Raw genomic sequence first — 22,842 nt, 5'->3', positions numbered from 1 at the left:
ACACGGAAAGAGACACTTGCTCCCGTGTCTCAGTGGGGTTCAGTAACGTCAGCTGATCCCCTGCTGTGTGGATGGCAGTCTCTCCTGCTGTCACCTCATTCAAAATACAGTAGGCCTCTGCCTACACCCTCCTATTTCCTGGGCTTCAACACAGCCAGTTGTAGTTCGGAAGTGCCGTCCACACGGAAAGAGATACTTGCTCCCGTGTCTCAGTGGGGTTCAGTAACGTCAGCTGATCCCCTGCTGTGTGGATGGCAGTCTCTCCTGCTGTAAACTCATTCAAAATACAGTAGGCCTCTGCCTACACCCTCCTATTTCCTGGGCTTCAACACAGCCAGTTGTAGTTCGGAAGTGCCGTCCACACGGAAAGAGACACTTGCTCCCGTGTCTCAGTGGGGTTCAGTAACGTCAGCTGATCCCCTGCTGTGTGGATGGCAGTCTCTCCTGCTGTCACCTCATTCAAAATTCAGTAGGCCTCTGCCTACACCCTCCTATTTCCTGGGCTTCAACACAGCCAGTTGTAGTTCGGAAGTGCCGTCCACACGGAAAGAGATACTTGCTCCCGTGTCTCAGTGGGGTTCAGTAACGTCAGCTGATCCCCTGCTGTGTGGATGGCAGTCTCTCCTGCTGTAAACTCATTCAAAATACAGTAGGCCTCTGCCTACACCCTCCTATTTCCTGGGCTTCAACACAGCCAGTTGTAGTTCGGAAGTGCCGTCCACACGGAAAGAGACACTTGCTCCCGTGTCTCAGTGGGGTTCAGTAACGTCAGCTGATCCCCTGCTGTGTGGATGGCAGTCTCTCCTGCTGTCACCTCATTCAAAATTCAGTAGGCCTCTGCCTACACCCTCCTATTTCCTGGGCTTCAACACAGCCAGTTGTAGTTCGGAAGTGCCGTCCACACGGAAAGAGATACTTGCTCCCGTGTCTCAGTGGGGTTCAGTAACGTCAGCTGATCCCCTGCTGTGTGGATGGCAGTCTCTCCTGCTGTAAACTCATTCAAAATACAGTAGGCCTCTGCCTACACCCTCCTATTTCCTGGGCTTCAACACAGCCAGTTGTAGTTCGGAAGTGCCGTCCACACGGAAAGAGATACTTGCTCCCGTGTCTCAGTGGGGTTCAGTAATGTCAGCTGATCCCCTGCTGTGTGGATGGCAAAGTCTCCTGCTGCCTACACAGTCGTACCACTACTGATTTTTAACCGTGCTCCAATTAGGCCTGTGGCTCCACTGTCTCTCGTATTTCCCCTGTCCTCCAACCCTGCCAGTTACAGCTCCGAAGTGGCGTCTGCACAATCCACACTTGTTCCTGTGTTACAGGTGTTCAGTCCGATCAGTTAATCCCCTGATGTGTGTCCGGCAATGTCGCCTGCTCTGTCCACATTCCCATTATCGGAATGTGGACAGAGCAGGCGACATTGCCGGACACACATCAGGGGATTAACTGACCGGACTGAACACCTGTAACACAGGAACAAGTGTGGATTGTGCAGACGCCACTTCGGAGCTGTAACTGGCGGGGTTGGAGGACAGGGGAAATACGAAAATCAGTGAATCCACAGGCCTAAGTGGAGCTTGGTTCAAATTAGTAGTCTACAACCGATCTTAAAATTTCTTCAATGCAGCCTAAGCCTGCTCCGTGCTTGTCCCTGGGCTTCAACACAGCCAGTTGTTGCTCGGAAGTGCCGTCTTCACAGAGTAAAACACTAGCTCCTGTGTTTGTGGGGTTCAGTAACGTCAGCTGTTCCCCTGCTGTTTTGATGGCAATCTGTCCTGCTGCCTCCCAATTGACAGCACATCAGGCCTCAGCCTGCTAAGTGCTTGTCCTGGGCTCCAACATCGCCAGTTGCTGCTCATAACTGACTTTGGCACGGGTACTCCCTCCTGCCCAGCTTGGTTCCAGCCCTGCCTGCTGTTTCCGGGAAGTGTCAATGTCAGTTTGCCACCCCAAGTTGCCATGTCGTGTTGCGGTTGGGTTAGCCGAGGCTAGGGTGCCAGCAGTTTAGGTGCTTCCTATGTGGACTGCGGGTTCTGGTAAGAAAGGTTTGTTCCATAGTGCCAGTAGGACAAGCACCCCCTGTAGGACTGTGTGATTCGGTAACTGCGGCCAGCTTGCGGCATGCCAACTTTGCTTTTCAGGGGTAACTTCTGATACCCCTCCGGGTTCCAGCACCGTCAGCTGGTTCTCATCAGAGCCTTTGGCCTAGGTGCCTCCATCTCGGTATCCGAGTTCCAGCAACGTCTGCTGGTCCTTGGTAGTGCTTTGTAGCACAGGTACCTCCTGCTTAGTAACCGGGTTCCAGCACCGTCAGCTGGTCCTCGGTTGTGCCATTGGCTCTTATTCCTTCTGCTGCCCCTCCGGGTGCCAGCACTGTCAGCTGGTCCTCGCTATTTCCATTTGCTCTTGCAGCTTATGCTACCCCTCCGGGTTCCAGCACCGTCAGCTGGTTCTCGTCAGAGCCTTTGGCCTAGGTGCCTCCATCTCGGTATCCGAGTTCCGGCAACGTCTGCTGGTCCTTGGTAGTGCTTTGTAGCACAGGTACCTCCTGCTTAGTAACCGGGTTCCAGCACCGTCAGCTGGTCCTCGGTTGTGCCATTGGCTCTTATTCCTTCTGCTGCCCCTCCGGGTGCCAGCACTGTCAGCTGGTCCTCGCTATTTCCATTTGCTCTTGCAGCTTATGCTACCCCTCCGGGTTCCAGCACCGTCAGCTGGTTCTCGTCAGAGCGTTTGGCCTAGGTGCCTCCATCTCGGTATCCGAGTTCCGGCAACGTCTGCTGGTCCTTGGTAGTGCTTTGTAGCACAGGTACCTCCTGCTTAGTAACCGGGTTCCAGCACCGTCAGCTGGTCCTCGGTAGTGCCATTGGCTCTTGTTCCTTCTGCTGCCCCTCCGGGTGCCAGTACCGTCAGCTGGTAAAAGAGGACAAAGAACAGGAAGACAACCACCAAGATGCAGAACAACAAGAGAGAGAAGACAAAGAAGCATAAAAAAAACAAAGCAGAAGAACATTAAGCATAAGACTAATACTCTGAGCAAATGATATTATCTTATTTATAAGCAGAAGAAGACTAAGCAGTGTATGGGGGTGAGTCCGTTCCTCCTCGTGGTGCCCCTGGAAAAGGCCTGCTTCTTCAGGCCAAACTGAACGCGGACAAATCCTGTTGTAAATCTTTTGTGACAGGCAGAACGGAAGGTGTAAACTTCTAACTTTTCTAGATAACAACTACAGGAATGCCTGACACAAACAAGAATATGATGAAGAAGAATAGGAAGAAGATGAAGAAGCTGAATATGTAGAATAATAATTGTTGAATAAGAAGAATATGAAGAATGTAAGAAAAGGAAGAAGAAGAAGAAGAAGAAGAAGAAGAAGAAGAAGAATGTAAAAAAAGGAAGTAGAAGAAGAAGAAGAAGAATGTAAAAAAAGGAATAAGAAGAAGAATGTAAAAAAAGGAAGTAGAAGAAGAAGAAGAAGAAGAATGTAAAAAAAGGAAGTAGAAGAAGAAGAAGAAGAATGTAAAAAAAGGAAGTAGAAGAAGAAGACATACATGTCTGGCAAAATATAAATGAGGCTAACATAGTCAATATCTTTGTAACTCCTAACATCTTTAAAAAAAAAAGTTTAATTCCTGCTATTCCATTTGATTGGGCTAAACCTCTATGGCTTTAATGTCTCCTCCACCTCCCACAATACATTCTACATTATTCTTAGTTGTTTTTCTTCATGTAGAATTAACCTACAAGGAAAGAAAGGGTTTTTTTTAATTCCGATATTTTGGCCCCATTGACTTGCATTGGTTCCCGGTATCGGAATCGGCGATACCGATACTTTTTTTTAAGATCGGCCGATCCATTCCGATCCGATATTTTCAAGTATCGGCTGGTATCGCTCAACTCTAATCATAACGTGACAGGTTAAAATAGAATAGATAGAATAGATATATACACATAGAATACATAGACAAAGATTTCAGTAACACACATACTGTATATTTATAAATATATGTATACTGCTCAAAGAAATAAAGGGAACACAAACAGCCTATTACAAAAGGAATAGTGTTCTCTTTATTTTTTTGAGCAGTATATATACTGTATATTACATAGATAGAAGAAAAGCCGGCAATTCAAGAGCTGCGGTAGTGTACAATCACTGCAAGAGCTGACAGGATAGAAGAGATGGATTACATACAGTAAACACATATAGACTAGATAGATATATAGATGTCTTTGACAAATTCAATTAGTACTGTGTGTGTGCAGCTTACTGTACATGTATTTAATTCATAAAAAATATTTTTCTGAAAAAATGGCGTAATTTTCATTACCAGCAGAAGGAAAGCCGACAGCTGGGAGCTGATGTTTATAGCCTGGGAAAGGGTAATACCCATGAAGCTTCCCAGGCTACTAACCCCTTTCTGCCATCTGACATAATATACCGTCCATGTGACCTGGCACAATTTGACCATGGACGGTATATCATGTCATCGCAATCGGCCACGCACAACATAGGGGGTGCGCGGCCGATCGCAACCGGTTGTTAGCTGATTCTCACAGCTGACACCCGACACTAGGTGCCAGGAGTGGTCACAGACCACTCCCAGCACTTTATGCCCTGAAATGCTGCGAACGAACACGATCACAGCCCCTCTGCCTTTGAAATGGAGACCCCGCAGCATGATGCAGGGTCCCGATCGCTGCCATGGTAACCCGATGTCGTCATGACGAAATACGAGTCACCAGAGCTTAGAAACTTCCTGTCATGCACAGTGCATGGTCAGGAAGTCTCAGTGTCAGTGCAGTAACTGCTGCACAGACATCTTCTATAGCATGCAGATGCTGCTTCATCTGCATGCTATAGAAGTGATCAACCTGCAAAAAATGATTGTCCCATAGTGGGGCAAAGTGTAAAAGTCAGAAAAAGTTAATTTTTTTTAAATAATTGTAAAAATAATTGTAAAAATATTTTAAAAAAATAACAATAATAAAAAAATCAATATATATTCTAAAAATAAAAAGTTATAGCTCTCAGACTAAAGCGATGCAATAATAATAATTTTTATATAAAATAGTTTTTAGTGTATAAAAGCGCCAAAACATAAAAAAATATAAATGAGGTATTGCTGTAATCATACTAACCCGAAGAATAAAACTGCCCCCCCAAAAGAAATTCATGAATTGCTGTTTTTTGTTCATTCTGCCTCCCAAAAATCAGAATAGAAAGCGATCAAAAAAGTCATGTGACCAAAATGGTACTAATAAAAACGTCAACTCATCCCGCAAAAAACATGACCTCACATGACTCTGTGGGCCAAAATATGGAAAAATTATATCTCTAAAAATATGGTAATGGAAAAGCAATTTATTGCAATAAAAAGCGTCTTTTAGTGAGTCTTCAGCTGCCAAACATAAAAACCCACCATAATGCTTCTTTCACACATCCTGATATTTCTGGTACTGGAGGTGTCAGTGTCTGTGTGTGTAATACTTGTGGCACACATGTGGCATGCGTGTGCCGCATCAGTACCACAAGGACGGGCACCAGGGAAGAAGCGTTACAGTAATCTCTGTTCCCCGGCACCAGGTGCTGAACTTGGCTCTCATCATTCTCCCCTGCTCTGCCGGCGATTGGCGCAAGCAGGGGAGAATGATGCGAGTTACATTTAAGTAATAAAAGATACAGCAGGCGGCGGCTGATGGGAGTATTACTCCCATCATCCTACCCCTGCAGACTTGTAAGGGGCTATGGATATTGACCCCCCCAGCCTTAAAATAGCAACCCGTAGCTGCCCAAAAAATCTATTAGATGTGCCAATTCTGGCGCTTTGCTTGACTCTTCCCACTTGCCCTGTAGCAGTGGCAAGTGGGTTTCATATTTGTGAGGTGGATTTCACCTTTGTATTGTCCGGTGACGTCAAGCCCACCACCAGCTTACCAGCCTGAGAGTAACAGCCCCCAGCTGTGAGTTTTGTCTGGCTGGTTATCAAAAATAGGGGAACCCACGCAATTTTTTAAAAATTAACGTATTTCTTTACAGCACAGGAGCGGCAGAGGAATACTCCCATCCCCTGCTCCTGCTGTCACTGTTATTAGCAGCAGCAGGTGTAGGCTGATGGGATTAATAGTCCCATCAGCCGACACCTGCTGTCTCTTTAATTATTTAAATGTAACTCTCATCATTCTCACCTGCTTGCGCCGATCGCCGGCAGAGCAAGGGAGAATGATGAGAGCCGTGTTCAGCACCCGGCACTGGGGAACAGCATTTACTGTAACCCTTCTTCCCCAGTGCCGATGTGTGTTATGAATATGCACGTGTGTGCTGGATGTTTTGTGGCCCTTGCTGACATTAAAAAATGGACATGTCAGCGTGTTTTGCCCATGGGCACACGGTCCATTGAAACACACTGACATGTGCACAGACCCATTCACTTGAATAGGCAAATTGCTCTCTGCTCCTCCCAAGTATCTCCGCATGGCACTGTACAGCCATATATGGGGTATTGCTATGTTCAGTAGAAATTGTGGGACAAATTTTTTTGCCATTTTTACCCACTTCTTGTGTGAAAATGTAAAATCTTTGACTAAAACAACATTTTGGTGGTAAAAATCTAGTATCTTGTCCTTACTGCCCAATGGTATAAAATTCTATGACACACCCATGGTGTTAATATGATCACTGCACACCTAGATGAATTCATTGAGAGGTGTAGTTCATAAAATGGGGTCACTTATGGGGGGGTTCTGCAATTTTGGCACCTCATGGGCTCTCCCAGTGGGTCATGACTAGTGTTGAGCAATACCTTCCGATGTCGTGAAATATCGGATCGGATTGGATCGGACAGATACCCAAAAAGTATCGGATATCGCCGATTCCGATACTGGAAACCAATGCAAGTCAATGGGACAGAAATATCGGAATTAAAATAAACCCTTTCTTTCCTTGTAGGTTAATTCTACATGAAGAAAAACAACTAATATTAATGTAGAATGTATTGGGGGAGGTGGAGGAGACATTAAAGGCATAGAGGTTTAGCCCAATCAAATGGAATAGCAGGAATTAATTTTTTTTTTAAGACGTTCGGAGTTACAAATATATTGACTACGCTAACCTTTTTGATATTTTGTCAGATATGTTTCACTACTTCCATGCTCTTCACCTTCTTTTTTACTTCTCCCACACTTTCTCCTTCATGATCCTCAGCAGCAGCAGCATCTTTTTCATCAACTTCTTCACCTTATTCATGTTCTTCTTCACCTTCTTCCTATTATTCTTTTTTTTTACATTCTTCATATTCTTCTTATTCAACTATTCTTCTTCTTCCTATTCTACTTCTTCATCTTCTTCCTATTCTTCTTCTTCATCATATTCTTATTTGTGACAGGCATTCCTGTAGTTGTTATCTATAAAAGTTTGAAGATTACACCAGACGTTCTGCCTGTCACAAAAGATTTACAACAGGATTTGTCCGTATTCAGTTTGGCCTGCAGCAGCAGGCATTTTCCAGGGGCACTACAAGGAGGAATGGACTCACCCCCATACACTGCTTAGTCTTCTTCTGCTTATAATTTAGATAATGTCTTTTGCTCTGATTTTTAGTCTTATGCTTAATGTTTTTCTGCTTTTTGTTCTTCTGCTTCTTTGTCTTCTGTCTCTTGTTGTTCTGTATCTTGGTGGTTGTCTTCATGTTCCTTGTCCTCTTGGTCATCTTCTTCAGGGTCATCTTTTTTGTCTTCTGTGGGGTGGTCTTCAGGGTCATCGTCAGGGAGATCCAGAGTGATTACCAAAAACCATTTCAAAAAGTTTGAACTTGGAAATGTAGCAGAAGGTACAAGAAGGCTGAGGAACTGCCGAGAACCAGCTGACAGTGTTGGAAACCGGATGGGTAGCAGAAGCTACAAGAGCCAATGGCACTACAGAGGACCAGCTGATGATACTGGAACCCGGTGACTAAGCAGGAGGTACCTGTGCTAGAAAGCGCTACCAAGGACCAGCAGACATTGCTGGAACTCAGATACCGAGATGGAGGCACCTAAGCTAAAAGCACTGCCGAGAACCAGCTGACGGTGCTGGAACCCGGAGGGGCAGCAGAAGGAACAAGAGGCAATGGAACTACCGAGGACCAGCTGACGGTGCTGGAACCCGGATGGGTAGCAGAAGCTACAAGAGCCAATGGCACTACTGAGGACCAGCTGACGGTACTGGAACCCCGTGACTAAGCAGGAGGTACCTGTGCTAGAAATCACTACCAAGGACCAGCAGACGTTGCTGGAACTCGGATACCGAGATGGAGGCACCAAAGCCAAAGGCACTGCCAAGAACCAGCTGACGGTGCTGGAACCCGGATGGGTAGCAGAAGGTACCTGTTATGAGTTCATTTTCTCCTTCACCTTTGATGTCTGATGAACTCCCTCTGCTGGTGAAAGGAGGTAGTGAAATTGATCTGGATGGGAAGAACCTGTCATCTGAACAGGTGGTGTGATTGGACATCCGGAATTTCTGAGTGTATATAATGCAGCCGACGCCCTGCAGGGTTTGCTGGTGATCCTTTCTGCTCTGAGCTCTGGCATCCAGTTTAGTTCCTGTATACTAAAAGCTAAGTTTTTGCTCTGCTATTTTTCCATGAGATTTTGTCTGTTTACTTAGTGTTTGTGTTCAGCCTGCCCTGGTTGGGAGGGGCTGAACTCCATTTTTGCCTCTGATCAGTTGATCTCTTTGCTCTGTCTTCAGAATATACCTGAGTGCTGATATAGTGATTTTGAAGTCTAGTGACCTTAGGGCCTTTTCTATCAGACGTGTTGGACATTATTTTTGGCAGGGTTTTTTGCGTGATTGCAGCCAGCATCTTTTCTGTCCTTTCCTATCTAGTTAGTAGGGCCCCATCATTTGCTCAGCCTGTCTTTCTGTCTGTGTTTGTGTTTTCATCTGCTTTTCACCGACAATACATGTTGGGGGCTGTCTATTGCTTTGGGGTCTACTCTGGGACAGTTTAGATTTCCCCTTTCTTTCTTTAGGCTTATTTAGCTCTCCGGCTGTGACGAGGGGTCTAGGGCACTGTAGGAACCCCCCACGGCTACTGTTAGTTGTGGTGAATAGGATCAGGGGTCTGCAATCCGCTACCTACCGACCTCTCTGGTTTTCTGGACTTAGCTTGTGTTTTTGTTTTTTCCTCCTCCGGTGACTCATTCATAACAGAATCACCAGCCATACCGCAGATTCTAGGGTACTCAATAGTAGGAAAGAATTGGAAAAAAAAAAAAAAAAAAGAGTATCAGAATTTTTTTTTTGTATATATTTTTTCCTCTATTTCTCTGAGGCCGTAGGGGGAATTTTTTCTCAATGGAGATTAAGCAATTGTCTGATCGTGTGGAGCAGCTCACTGCTGAAGTGCAGGGAATTTCCGCCTATCTTGCTCATTCACATGCTGCTGAACCAAAGATCCCTACTCCTGATGTGTTGTTTGGGGATCGGTCTAAATTTTTGAATTTTAAGAATAATTGTAAATTATTTTTTGCCTTGAAGCCTAACTCATCGGGGAGCTCCGCGCAGCAGGTTAAAATTGTCATCTCTTTGCTGCGCGGCGATCCCCAGGATTGGGCGCTTTCTTTAAAATCTGATGATCCTATTCTAACCAATGTGAACACATTCTTTCAAGCCTTGGGGTTGTGGTATGATGAACCTAATGCTATTGATCATGCTGAAAAGGCCCTGTTGGCATTGAGCCAGGGTCAGGATTCTGCAGAGTTGTACTGTCAAAAATTCCGAAAGTGGGCGGTCCTTACTACCTGGAATGATGGTGCCTTGGCAGCTCTCTTTCGGAAGGGTTTGTCAGAAACCGGAAAAGATACTATGGTGGGATTTCCTGTTCCCTCTGGTCTTGACAATTCTATGTCATTAGCCATTCAGGTTGATCGGCGTTTGCGTGAACGCAAAACTGCATGAGATGTGTGGCCACCTGTTGAACAAATGTCTGAACCTATGCAATGTGATAGAGTTTTGTCTAGGGTGCAACGTCAGGAGTTCAGAAGGCGTAATAAGCTGTGTTTTTTTTGTGGAGATGCCTCTCATATTATTTCTGTCTGCCCTAATCGAGAGAAACATTTTGCACACACATTTGCTGTGGGTGGTGTTCAACCTAAGTTTCTTCTGGCAATTACTCTGATCTGCTCCCTGTCCACATTTTCCGCTAAGGCTTTTGTGGATTCGGGAGCAGCTCTGAACCTGATGGGCTTGGATTTTTCTAAACGTTGTGGGTTTCCTATGACACCTCTGCGGACGCCTATCCCTTTGAGGGGTATTGATGCTACTCCTTTGGCGAAGAATAAACCTCAGTTTTGGACCCAGGTGGTAATGCGGGTCGCCCCAGACCATCAAGAAAATTGCAGATTTTTGGTGTTGCATAATTTGCATGATACCATTGTTCTGGGGTTTCCCTGGTTGCAAATCCATAATCCAGTTTTGGATTGGAAGTCTTTGTCTGTGGTGAGTTGGGGTTGTCGGTGTGCCCTTAGTGATGCTCCTGTTTTCTCCACCTCTCCCCAGTCGCATGATGTTCCTGACTATTTGGCTGATTTTTATGATGTATTTAGTGAGAATGAGTCTGCGTCTTGGCCTCCTCATAGTAGTTATGACTGTGCAATTGAGCTGAGCCCTGGGTGTAAATTTCCCAAGGGTCGACTTTTCAATTTATCTGTACCCGAGCACGAGGCTATGCGATCCTATATTAAGGAGTCATTGGAGAAGGGTCATATTAGACCATCCTCTTCACCCTTAGGTGCTGGGGTTTTTTTCATGGCCAAGAAAGATGGTTCATTAAGGCCTTGTGTTGACTATCGTTCCCTCAACAAAATTACTGTTAAATATCAGTATCCGTTACCCCTGATTTCTGATCTGTTCTCCAGAGTTAAAGGTGCTTGCTGGTTTACCAAGCTGGACCTCAGGGGGGCATATAATCTTATTCGCATTAAGCATGGGGATGAATGGAAGATGGCGTTTAACACCCGGAGGGACATTTTGAGTACCTGGTGATGCCTTTTGGGCTCACTATTGCCCCTTGTGTCTTCCAGTGCTTCATGAATGATATTTTCCGAGACTTTGTGGATAAATTTTTGATCATCTATCTGGATGATATTTTGATCTTTTCCAGGGATTGAGACTCTCATGTGGAACATGTTCGGACTGTGTTCCGGATTTTGAGGGAGAATTCCCTGTATGATAAGGGATCGACATGCCTTTTTGGTGTACAGAGGATTTCATTTTTGGGATTTATTTTGTCTCTGTCAACTATTGAAATGGACAAGGCCAAGGTACAAGCCATTTATGAATGGGTTCAGCCCACTTCTTTGAAGGCCCTCCAGAAGTTTTTGGGTTTTGCTAATTTTTATCGTAAATTTATAGCTAATTTTTCTGGTATTGCCAAACCATTGACTGATTTGACTAAGAAGGGTGCTGATGTGCTGAATTGGTCTCCGGAGGCTGTTTCTTCCTTTCAGGAGCTGAAGCGAAGGTTCCCTTCTGCTCCGGTCTGGCGGCAACCTGATGTCTCACTCCCGTTTCAGGTAGAGGTGGATGCTTCTGAGATTGGTGCAGGAGCTGTTTTGTCCCAAAAAGATCCTGTAACATCTAAAATGAATCCCTGTGCTTTCTTTTCCCGAAAGTTCTCCCCATTCGAGCGTAACTATGATGTGGGGAATCGGGAACTGTTAGCCATGAAGTGGGCATTTGAGGAGTGGAGACATTGGTTGGAGGGAGCTAAACATCAAGTCGTGGTCCTTACTGACCACAAGAATTTGATTTACCTGGAGTCGGCCAAACGCTTGAATCCTAGACAGGCTAGGTGGGCCTTGTTTTTCACACGTTTTGATTTTGTGGTCTCTTTTCTTCTGGGAACTAAGAATGTCAAGGCAGACGCCCTCTCTAGAAGTTTCTTTGCTGATTCTCCTATTGTGACCAAGCCTGCTACCATCTTAGGTGAGGGGGTAGTTCTTTCTGCCATCTCGCCCGATTTGAGACGTGCTCTGGAAGAGTTTCAGGAGGACAAACCTGAGCGTTGTCCCATTGGAAAATTGCATGTTCCTGACCAGTGGAGGAAGAGAGTAATGTCTGAAGTTCATTGCTCCGCATTGGCTGGTCATCCAGGTATTTTTGGTACTAGAGATTTGGTGAGTCGGTCTTTTTGGTGACCCGCCTTGTCTCGTGATGTCAGGAATTTTGTGCAGTCCTGTGGGACTTGCTCCCGGTCTAAACCTTGTTCTCACTCTAGTGGGTTGTTGATGCCTTTGCCGGTGCCCAGGAGGCCATGGACCCATATTTCAATGGATTTTATCTCTGATATGCCTGTCTCTCAGAGAATGACTGTTATTTGGGTGATTTGTGATAGATTCTCTAAGGTGGTCCATCTTGTACCACTCCCTAAGTTGCCATCTTCCTCAGAGTTGGTGCCCTTGTTTTTGCAACAGGTGGTTCGCTTGCACGGGATTCCTGAAAACATTGTATCTGACAGAGGAGTTCAGTTTGATTCTAGATTTTGGAGGACTTTCTGTTCCAAGCTGGGAATTCAGTTGTCCTTCTCCTCTGCGTTTCACCCTCAGACCAATGGGCAGACGGAGAGAACAGACCAGACTTTGGAGTCGTATTTGAGATGTTTTATTTCTGCTGATCAGGATGATTGGGTTTCATTTTTGCCCTTGGCCGAATTTGCTTTAAATAATAGAGCTAGTTCTGCCACTTTGATGTCACCTTTTTTTTGTAACTTTGGGTTTCATCCTCGATTCTCTTCAGGGCAGGTGGAGTCTTCTGCCTGCCCAGGTGTTGACACTGTGGTGGAGAGAATGCACCAGATCTGGGACCAAGTGGTGGATAAGTTGTCTCTCTCCCAGGAAAAGGTCCAGCGGTTTTCCAACCGGCATAGGACCATTGGTCCCCGGTTTAAGGTGGGTGATATGGTTTGGTTGTCATCAAAGAATATCTCTATGAAGGTGGCTTCTCCAAAGTTTAAACCTAGATTTATTGGACCTTACAAGATTTTGGAGATTCTTAATCCAGTCTCGTTTCGATTGGCTCTTACTGTTACATTCAAGATCCATAACGTGTTTCATAAGTCTCTGTTAAAGAGGTTTGTTGAGCCAGTAGTTCCTGTGGTGGCACCTCCTGACCCTGTATTGGTTGAAGGTAATGTGGAATATGAGGTTGAGAAGATACTGGACTCTCATCTGGCTAGACGGAGACTCCAGTATTTGGTTAAATGGAAGGGTTATGGCCAGGAGGATAATTCTTGGGTCTCTGCATCCGATATTCATGCCGAAAGATTGGTTCGTGCTTTTCATCGGGCCCATCCTGATCACCCTGGTGGCGTGGATGAGGGTTCGGTGACCCCTCCTCAAGGGGGAGGTATTGTTATGAGTTCATTTTCTCCTTCACCTTTGATGTCTGATGAACTCCCTCTGCTGGTGAAAGGAGGTAGTGAAATTGATCTGGATGGGAAGAACCTGTCATCTGAACAGGTGGTGTGATTGGACATCCGGAATTTCTGAGTGGATATAAGGCAGCCAACGCCCTGCAGGGTTTGCTGGTGATCCTTTATGCTCTGAGCTCTGGCATCCAGTTTAGTTCATGTCTACTAAAAGCTAAGTTTTTGCTCTGCTATTTTTCCATGAGATTTTGTCTATTTACTTAGTGTTTGTGTTCAGCCTGCCCTGGTTGGGAGGGGCTGAACTCCATTTTTGTCTCTGATCAGTTGATCTCTTTGCTCTGTCTTCAGAATATACCTGAGTGCTGATATAGTGATTTTGAAGTCTAGTGACTTCAGGGCCTTTTCTATCAGACGTGTTGGACATTATTTTTGGCAGGGTTTTTTGCGTGATTGCAGCCAGCATCTTTTCTGTCCTTTCCTAGCTAGTTATTTGGGCCCCATCATTTGCTCAGCCTGTCTTTTTGTCTGTGTTTGTGTTTTCATCGGTTTTTCACAGACAGTACATGTTGGGGGCTGTCTATTGCTTTGGGGTCTGCTCTGGGGCAGTTTAGATTTCCCCTTTCTTTCTTTAGGCTTATTTAGCTCTCCGGCTGTGACGAGGGGTCTAGGGCACCGTAGGAACCCCCCACGGCTACTGTTAGTTGTGGTGAATAGGATTAGGGGTCTGCTATCCGCTAGCTACCAACCTATCCGGTTTTCTGGACTTAGCTTGTGTTTTTGTTTTTTCCTCCTCCGGTGACTCATTCATAATAGGTACCCATGAAAAACAAAGTTGCAAGGCCGCGAGCCGGCCGCAGTTACCGAAACCCACAGTCCTACAGGGGGTGCTTGTCCTATTGGCACTATGGAACCAGCCTTTATTGCCAGAACCCACAGCCCACATAGGAAGCACCTAAACTGCAGGCACCATAGAGTCGGCTAACCCAACCGCAACACGACAGGACAACGTGTTGGTGACAAAGTGACGTTGACACCTCCCGGAAACAGCTGGCATGCTGGAACCATGCTGGCCAGGAAGAACAACCTGTGCCAAAGACACTTCTGAGCAGCAACTGGCGGTGTGGGAGCCCGGGATTACAGTTCAAACAGAGTGGAGGAAGAGTCCTAATTGCAGTAAGTTTAAAATCTTTAGTTGGGTGAGTGTGGACAGAGCAGGAGACATTGCCGTACACACAGCTGGGGATCAGCTGACATTACTGAACCCCAATAACACTGGAGCATATGTTGACTGTACAGATGGCACTTCTGAGCAGCAACTGGCGGTGTTGGAGCCCAGGATCAATCATGGAGTAGGCTGAGGTCTACTTGGAGCAAGTTTAAAATCTGATGTAGTTTGAATGTGGAGGGAGCAGGAGATAGTGCCGGACACACAGCAGGGGAGCAGCTGGCATTACTGAACCCCACTTACACAGAAGCTAGTGTTTTTCTCTGTGCAGACGGCACTTCTGAGCAACAACTGGCGGTGTTGGAGCCCAGGGTCAATCAAGGAGTAGGCTGAGGCCTAATTGGAACAAGTTTAATATCTGATGCGGGGTGAATTTGGAGGGAGCTGCAGATATTGCCGTACACACAGCAGGGGAGCAGCTGGTGTTACTGAACCCCACTAACACAGGAGCTAGTGTTTTTCTCTGTGCAGACGGCACTTCTGAGCAACAACTGGTGGTGTTGGAGCCCAGGATCAATCATGGTGTAGGCTGAGGCCTACTTGGAGCAAGTTTAATATCTGATGTAGTTTGAATGTGGAGGGAGCAGGAGACATTGCCGTACACACAGCAGGGGAGCAGCTGACGTTACTGAACCCCACTAACACAAGCGCTAGTGTTTTTGTCTGTGCAGACGGCACTTCTGAGCAACAACAGGAGGTGCTGGAGCCCAGGGTCAATCAAGGAGTAGGCTAAGGCCTAATTGGAGCAAGTTTAATATCTGATGCGGGGTGAATGTGGAGGGAGCAGGAGATATTGCCATACACACAGCAGGGGAGCAGCTGGCGCTACTGAACCCCACTAACACAGGAGCTAGTGTTTTTTTTTCTGTGCAGATGGCACTTCTGAGCAGCAACTGGTCGTGTTGGAGCCCAGGGATTCCAGTTCAGGTGGTAGAAACATTAACACAACAGGAGACCTGGATACTGTTGCCAACCAATTATTTAATCTGGAAGAGGACTGGCAAATTCAGGCGAGATCCAGGCTTTGCTTATTTTCAGAAATGTAAGCCAGTCAACGTTATCGGAGGATAGTCGCATGCGACGGTCTGTTAGTACACCACCTGCGGCACTAAAGACGCGTTCCGATAATACACTAACAGCAGGGCAAGCCAGCACCTCCAATGCATACTGGCTAAGCTCTGGCCAGCTATCCAGTTTAGAGACCCAAAAATTGAAGGGGGAAGAGCCGTCTGGGAGTACATTGAGAGGGCAAGACATGTAGTCTGTCACCATCTGACGGAAATGTTGCCTCCTGCTGACTGGAGCCATCTGTGATGGTGTAGACATTTGTGGCGGGCACACAAAACTTTGCCACATTTTGGTCATACTGGTCTTGCCTTGTGCTGAGGCGCTGCTTCTGCTCCCTCTTTGTGCAGAGTTTCCTCCACTGCCTTGACGCACAGAGCTGCTATGTAAAGCACTAGCAGCACTGCTCTCGGGTGGAATGAAGAACATGATGGAATGCACCAGTGTGTCTTGGTACTCCCGCATTTTACGCTCCCGGTTCAACGGTGTTATGAGGCTTTGTAAGTTGTCCCAGTAGCGAGGATCTAGGAGGCTGTACACCCAATAATCAGCCGTGTTGAGAATGTGGGCGATGCACTGGTCGTTTCTCAGGCACTGCAGCATGAAATCAACCATGTGCTGCAGACTCCCAACTGGCCAAGAAACGCTGTCCCCTGCTTGAGGCGTCATCTGTGCCTGCTCTGCATCATCCCACCCTCGCTCTACCTACTGACTACTACAGCATTGTGTACCTCCCTCCTCTGGAGAGATGTCTTCCTCCTCCATTGACTCCTCCTCATCCTCCTCACAAAGTGTCCCCTGCCTAGGCCTTTCTGAGGAACCACGTGGTGCAGACTGTCCGGAAGCAGATGGCATTTGTGACTCCTCATCCTCCACCTCTTCCAAAACCTCCTCCCTTAGTGCTTTTTGAAGCAGGCAGATAAGGGGGACAGTCATGCTGACTAGTGCATCATCTGCACTCGCCATCTGCGTGGAATCATCGGAGGCACGCAAAACATGGCAGATGTCCTTCATAGAGGCCCACTCAGTGGTGGTGAAGTGTGACCGGCGCGCAGTGCGACTTGTTTGCGCCTGATGCAGCTGGTACTCCATTACTGCTGCCTGCTGCTCACACAACCGCCTCAACATATGTAATGTTGAATTCCACCTGGTGGGTAGGTCACATATGATGCGATGTTCCAGAAGGCGGAATCGGTGCTGCAGAGCTGCGATGCGCGATCCTGCCATGCTGGAACGCCGCAAGTGAGCACACTCTATGCGGACCTTGTGCAGCACTGCATCAAGATCCGGATAGTCCCTCAGAAAGCTCTGCACGACCAAGTTGAGCACATGTGCCAGACATGGGATGTGAGTGAGGTTGCCTAGGCCCAGAGCTGCCACCAGATTTCGGCCATTGTCACACACTACCAAGCCTGGCTGGAGATTCGTTGGCACAAACCACACGTCGCTCTCCTGCTTGATGGTATTCCAGAGCTCCTGTGCTGTGTGGCTTCGATTCCCCAAAGAAATTATTTTCAGTACGGCCTGTTGACGTTTGGCCACGGCTGTGCTCATATCGGTCGTAACAGGTAAGCGTTCACGGGTCCATGTGGAGGTAGACCGTGACGGCTCCTGCAGCACTGATTCTGAGGAACTGGAGTATGAGGAGGAGTCAATGTGTACAGACTGGATTCCTGCAATCCTTGGAGTTGGCAGAACACGTACAGCGCCACTCAAGATCTGTACCCGGCTCCACAACATTGACCCAATGGGCAGTGAGGGAAAGGTATCGTCCCTGTCCATGGTTACTGGTCCACGCATTGGTGGTCAGGTGGACCTTGCTACTGACGGCGTTTAGTAGCGCATGTTTAATTTTTCCCTCCACATGCTTTTGCAGGGCAGGGACGGCTTGCCTGCTGAAATAAAAGTGGCTGGGCACAGTGTATTGTGGGACTGCCAATGCCATGAAGTTACGGAAGGTGTCAGTCTCCACCAGCCTGAATGAGAGCATTTCAAAGGCCAGTAGTTTTGCAATGCCAGCATTCAGAGCCTGTGCTCGGGGATGGTTTGCCGAGTATGGCCGCCTTTTCTCCCATGCCTGTGCTACTGATGGCTGTAGAGTGGCCTGGGAGTGTGAGGCTGACAGGGAACGTAGTGCTGTGGGTGGCATGTCACTGGGTCTCTGGACAACAGTGCCAGAGATTCTTTCATGGCGAGCCTGTGAGGAAGCCGAACCAGCTGTGTGTGAGCTGGAGGAAGAGGCTACAACACGAGCTGAAGAGGTGGTAGGTGGTGCTGTAGGTTGGCCTACGTCTTCAGTGTGTCTTTGTAACTCCAACACGTGCTTGGTCCGCACATGTTTCCACATATTTGTGGTATTGAGGTTGCTGACACTTTTCCCTCTTTTGACTTTCTGATTACACAGCTTGCATTTGACAAAGTAAATTTCATCTGCAACTGTATCAAAAATGGACCACGCACTGCAAGTCCTGGGAGCGCCCGTTTTGGGTTTTGGAAGAGGAAAGCTCCTAATGGGTGCCGAAGTGGAGGCTACAGGCAACCAAGTCTGCCCCCTCCCTCTCCCTCCTGTTTTGGCCGTTCAGGGAATCTCTTCCTCAGAGCTGCTCCCACCACCTTCCTGTTCCTCACGCCATGATGGTTCAAGGACCTCATCATCTATACTCCCCTCTTCAAACACCTGCTTCTTCTGGGTAGTCTTGCCAGCACAGTACGCACCAGAAAGTGGAACCTGAGTCTCATCATCAGATGCGTACTGAGGTGTGCTGACCATAGGCACTGGCCCACCCGCCTCTTCTGATTCAGAGGGACAAAGCAGTTGCACATCACTGCATACTCCCTCTTCTTCACATTCTAGAATGCTGCTTGGCTGGCCCCCTGTTTCCAAGCCAAGAAATTCAGAGGACAGAAGTAGAGATGGCTCCTGTCCAGGACTCTCTGACTGCCTGGGCAATTTGGCAGGTGGTGAAGAGACAGATGGTTGCTCTTCAGTGCTCCAGCCCTGAGAGGATGTGGAAGTAATTGAAGTCGATGTGTTAGCTGCCATCCATCTGACAACGGCTTCAATTTGTTTGTCCCGCAGCAGTGGGGTATGGCGAGGTCCTACAAAGCTGCGCATAAAGGACTGTTCCCTGGTAAAACTGGGGGATGCTGAGTCACCGGTGTCTGCAACAGGCACAGAATCCCCACGTCCTCTCCCTGCTGAAACTCCACGCCCATGACCACGTGCCTTACTCCCTGCCTTCTTCGTCTTGGTAGACTGATAAAGATAGGCAGAAAAGTACTAAGGGGGGGCTTAGTGTGCTTATTCCTGAACAGCTGCTAACAGGTATAAGAAACACTAATTTTATAAAGTGTGTGGACTACACTTTAATATGAGCTAATGTGGCCTACACAACTGTCAAATGGAGTGTTGGTGAACTTTATTTACATGTTTGTTTTTTTTCAAAAAAACAAAAAGGATGTGACCAAAGATGTGAAAGTGATAGTATCACAAACTTTTTGGAGCTATTACAATGCAGGAAGGTAACCTACAATGCAATAGATGAGGCTCCAAAAAATAGGCTAATACTAATCTCGCTGGGGCTGCAGGGCACAAGCCAGAAAAAAGGCTCCTCTATCTACTCCTATATAGTGTTTGCAACCAATCTAGCTGGATACAGATGGAAGCCCACTAATAGGAGAAATTCAGGAAAAATAAGCAGCACTACAGCAAAAAAGAACAATGTATGAGGCAGTGACGCACGCTGAGCGGACTACAACCAGAGGTGGCTGCAGAACACACTACAGCGTGAGCTGCACTCACACACAGAGACCTCACAGACAGCCGTGAACAGTGCAGAGAACTGTGCACTAGCACTGAAAGGCTGCAGAAAGGCTCCGCTGTCTACTCCTATATCGTGTTTGCAACCAATGTACAGTAGATGGATACAGATGGATGCACACTAATAGGAGAATTAATGAAAAATGAGCAGCAATAAAACAAAAATAAATATGTATGAGGCAGTGACGCACGCTGAGCGGCCTACAACCAGAGGTGGCTGCAGGACACACTACAGCGTGAGCTGCACTCACACAGACCTTGCAGACAGCTGTGAACAGCACTGCAAGGCAAAAGAAAGCTTCTCACAGGGGTTGCTAAACTAGCCTGCGTAAAGCACAATCTAGCAAATCGATATTTCTAACTGTCCCTCAGAGTCACAAGAGCAGCGTCCTGTCCCTAACTGAATTCACAGCAGAGTGAACCCAAAATGGCGGCGGCTTTTATAGTGAGTGCATCATGACATCATTTCAGCAGCCAATCACAGCCATGCCATTAGTTAACATGCCTACATGCCTAACAGGATGTGCCCACACTTCTTAGGATTCCTCATTGGCTGAATCAAATCAAACTGGCTCATAGCATTATGGGAACTTCCGATTCCGGTATTCGATATGCAAAAAGTATCGGAACTCAGTATCGGAATTCCGATACCGCGAATATCGGCCGATACCCGATATTTGTGGTATGGGAATGCTCAACACTAGTCATGACACCTGCAAACCATAACAGTAAAATCTGGCGCTCTTGCCTTCTGAGCTCTGCCATGTGCCCAAACAGTGGTTTACCCCCTCACATGAGGTATCAGTGTACTAAGGACAAATTGCACAACAACTTTTGGGGTCCAATTTCTCCTGTTACCCTTGGGAAAATAAAAAATTGGGGGCAAAAGATCATTTTTGTGAAAAATATGATTTTTTATTTTTATGGCTCTACGTTATAAACTTCTGTGAAGCACTTGGGGGTTCAAAGTGCTCACCACACATCTAGATAAGTTCCTTATCCGGTATTGTCCGGTGACATCAAGCAACGAGTTTAGTAGTGGAGTGGTGTCAATAAGATGCCCCCACTACTAACCCCATAGTCACACTGTAAGAAAACACAAAAACCCTGAAATAAGTCCTTTAATTGAAAGAATGACAGATTCCTTTAATAATCTCAATTAAACCATACTTATGACCTCGCCTAATTCCACCGAAGCGCTCGATCTCCTGTAATAAAACTAAAATAGAGAACAATAATATACCATATCTGTATGCCATTCTGTCCCATGATGTAATCTATGTCTGGGGGAGAATTAGTTCTCAACCTGGATGGTGCCAAGATGCGACCATCCAGGAGGAGAACCACTGGTGGATGAGATGCTGCGAGGGGTGAAATCACTGAGACTGTGATCCCAGCTGGGCCAAACCGTGGTGACCCCGGTGAGATCCCTGTGAGAAAGTTACACGGTGCTGAGGTGAGTTTACCAGGAGAATTTCACTGCGGTCTTGACCACTTTGGGACACTGGTATGTTGTGTATAAATTGCGGAACAAATTGGGGCATCAGTTACTCTAATTCTCCCTTGTAAAAATGAAAAATATTGTGACAAAAGCAATAATTAAGTGAAAAAATGTAAAGTTCAATTTTTTTTTTATTTTATGTTGCTTTAAGTCTTGAGAAGCACTAATAAGGTTAACAAATTTCATGACAGCAGTTTTTAACCCCTTCCTGACATCAGACGTACTATCCCGTCCATGGGACCTGGGCCCCTATGCCCATGGCCGGGTGTCAGCCCCCGACACATTAACCCTTGCACACCACGATCAAGCACGATCGCGGTGTACCGGGGGTTAAAGGGAAGCATCGGCAGGGAGGGGGCTCCCTTCGTGCTTCCCTGAGCCCCCCACAACAGCGCAATGTGCAGCGCTGCTGCGGGGGGCTCCATCCCTGCAGATCCCCGAATCCAAGATGGCGACGGGGACCTTCGGGGGCCTGCAGGGAGCTGGCTTCCTCAGTGCCTGCAAAGCGCAGCCATGAGGAAGTCTGCGTCTATGCCTGTGACAGATCACTGATGTGTCACAGTGATCTGTGATGTGACAGATCAGCGATCTGCCACAGGACAGTGATGCCTCCCCTGGGACAACCTAATAAAGTTAAAAAAAAAATGTAAAAATAATTTTAAAAAAATCGCTAAATAAATTTAAAAAAAAAAAATTCCCAAATAAATTCATTTTTTGGAAATAAAAAAAAAGTACACATATTTGGTATCGCCGTGTCCGTAACGACCCGCCCTATAAAACTGTCCCATTAGTTAACCCCTTTAGCGAACTCCTTAAAAAATAAAAATAAAAAAAGAAGCAAAAATAATGATTTATTATCATACCGCTGAACAAAAAGTGCAATAACGTGCGATCAAAAAGACGCATATAAATATCCATGGTACCGCTGAAAACATCATCTTGTCCCGCAAAAAACGAGCTACCATACAGCATCATCAGCGAAAAAATTAAAAAGTTATATCTCGCAGAATAAAGCGATGCAAAAATAATTAGTTTTTATATAAAATTGTTTTCATTGCATAAAAGCGCCAAAACATAAAAAAAGACATAAATGAGGTATCGCTGTAACCGTACTGACCCAAAGAATAAAACCGTCTTATCAATTTTACCGCACGTGGAACGGTGTAAACGCACCCCCAAAAAAATTCTTGAAGTGCTGGTTTTTGTTCATTCTGCGTCCCAAAAATCGGAATAAAAAGCGATCAAAAAATGTCATGCGTCCGAAAATGGTACCAATAAAAACGTCAACTTGTCCCGCAAAAATAAGACCTCACATGACTCTGTGGGTCAAAATACAGAAAAATTATAGGTCTCAAAATGTGGTGATGCAAAAACTATTTTTACAATAAAAAGCGTCTTTTAGCGTGCGATAACTGCCGAAAATAAAAACCCACCATAAATAGTAAATCAAACCCCCCCCGTTATCACCCCCTTAGTTAGGGAAAAATAATAAAATTTAAAAAAAAAATGTATTTATTTCCATTTTCCCATTAAGGTTAGGGTTAGGGCTAGGGTTAGGGCTAGGGCTAGGGTTAGGGCTCAGATTAGGGTTAGGAGTGTGTTGGGGTTAAGGTGGGAGTTAGAATTGGGGGGTTTCCACTGTTTGGGCACATCAGGTGCGCTCCAAACGCAACATGGCGTCTGATCTCAATTCCTGCCAATTCTGCGTTGAAAAAGTCAAATGGTGCTCCTTCCCTTCCAACCTCTGCCATGCGCCCAAATAGTGGTTTACCTCCACATATAGGGTATCAGCCTACTCAGGACAAATTGCAAAACAACTTTTGC

The sequence above is a fragment of the Dendrobates tinctorius genome, unplaced genomic scaffold, assembly GCF_039654945.1.
Source record: "Dendrobates tinctorius isolate UK_male_01 unplaced genomic scaffold, ASM3965494v1 ptg000008l, whole genome shotgun sequence".
Classification (NCBI taxonomy): Eukaryota; Metazoa; Chordata; class Amphibia; order Anura; family Dendrobatidae; genus Dendrobates; species Dendrobates tinctorius.
The sequence above is the reverse complement of the archived record's forward strand: the minus strand, read 5'-3'. Positions refer to the sequence as shown.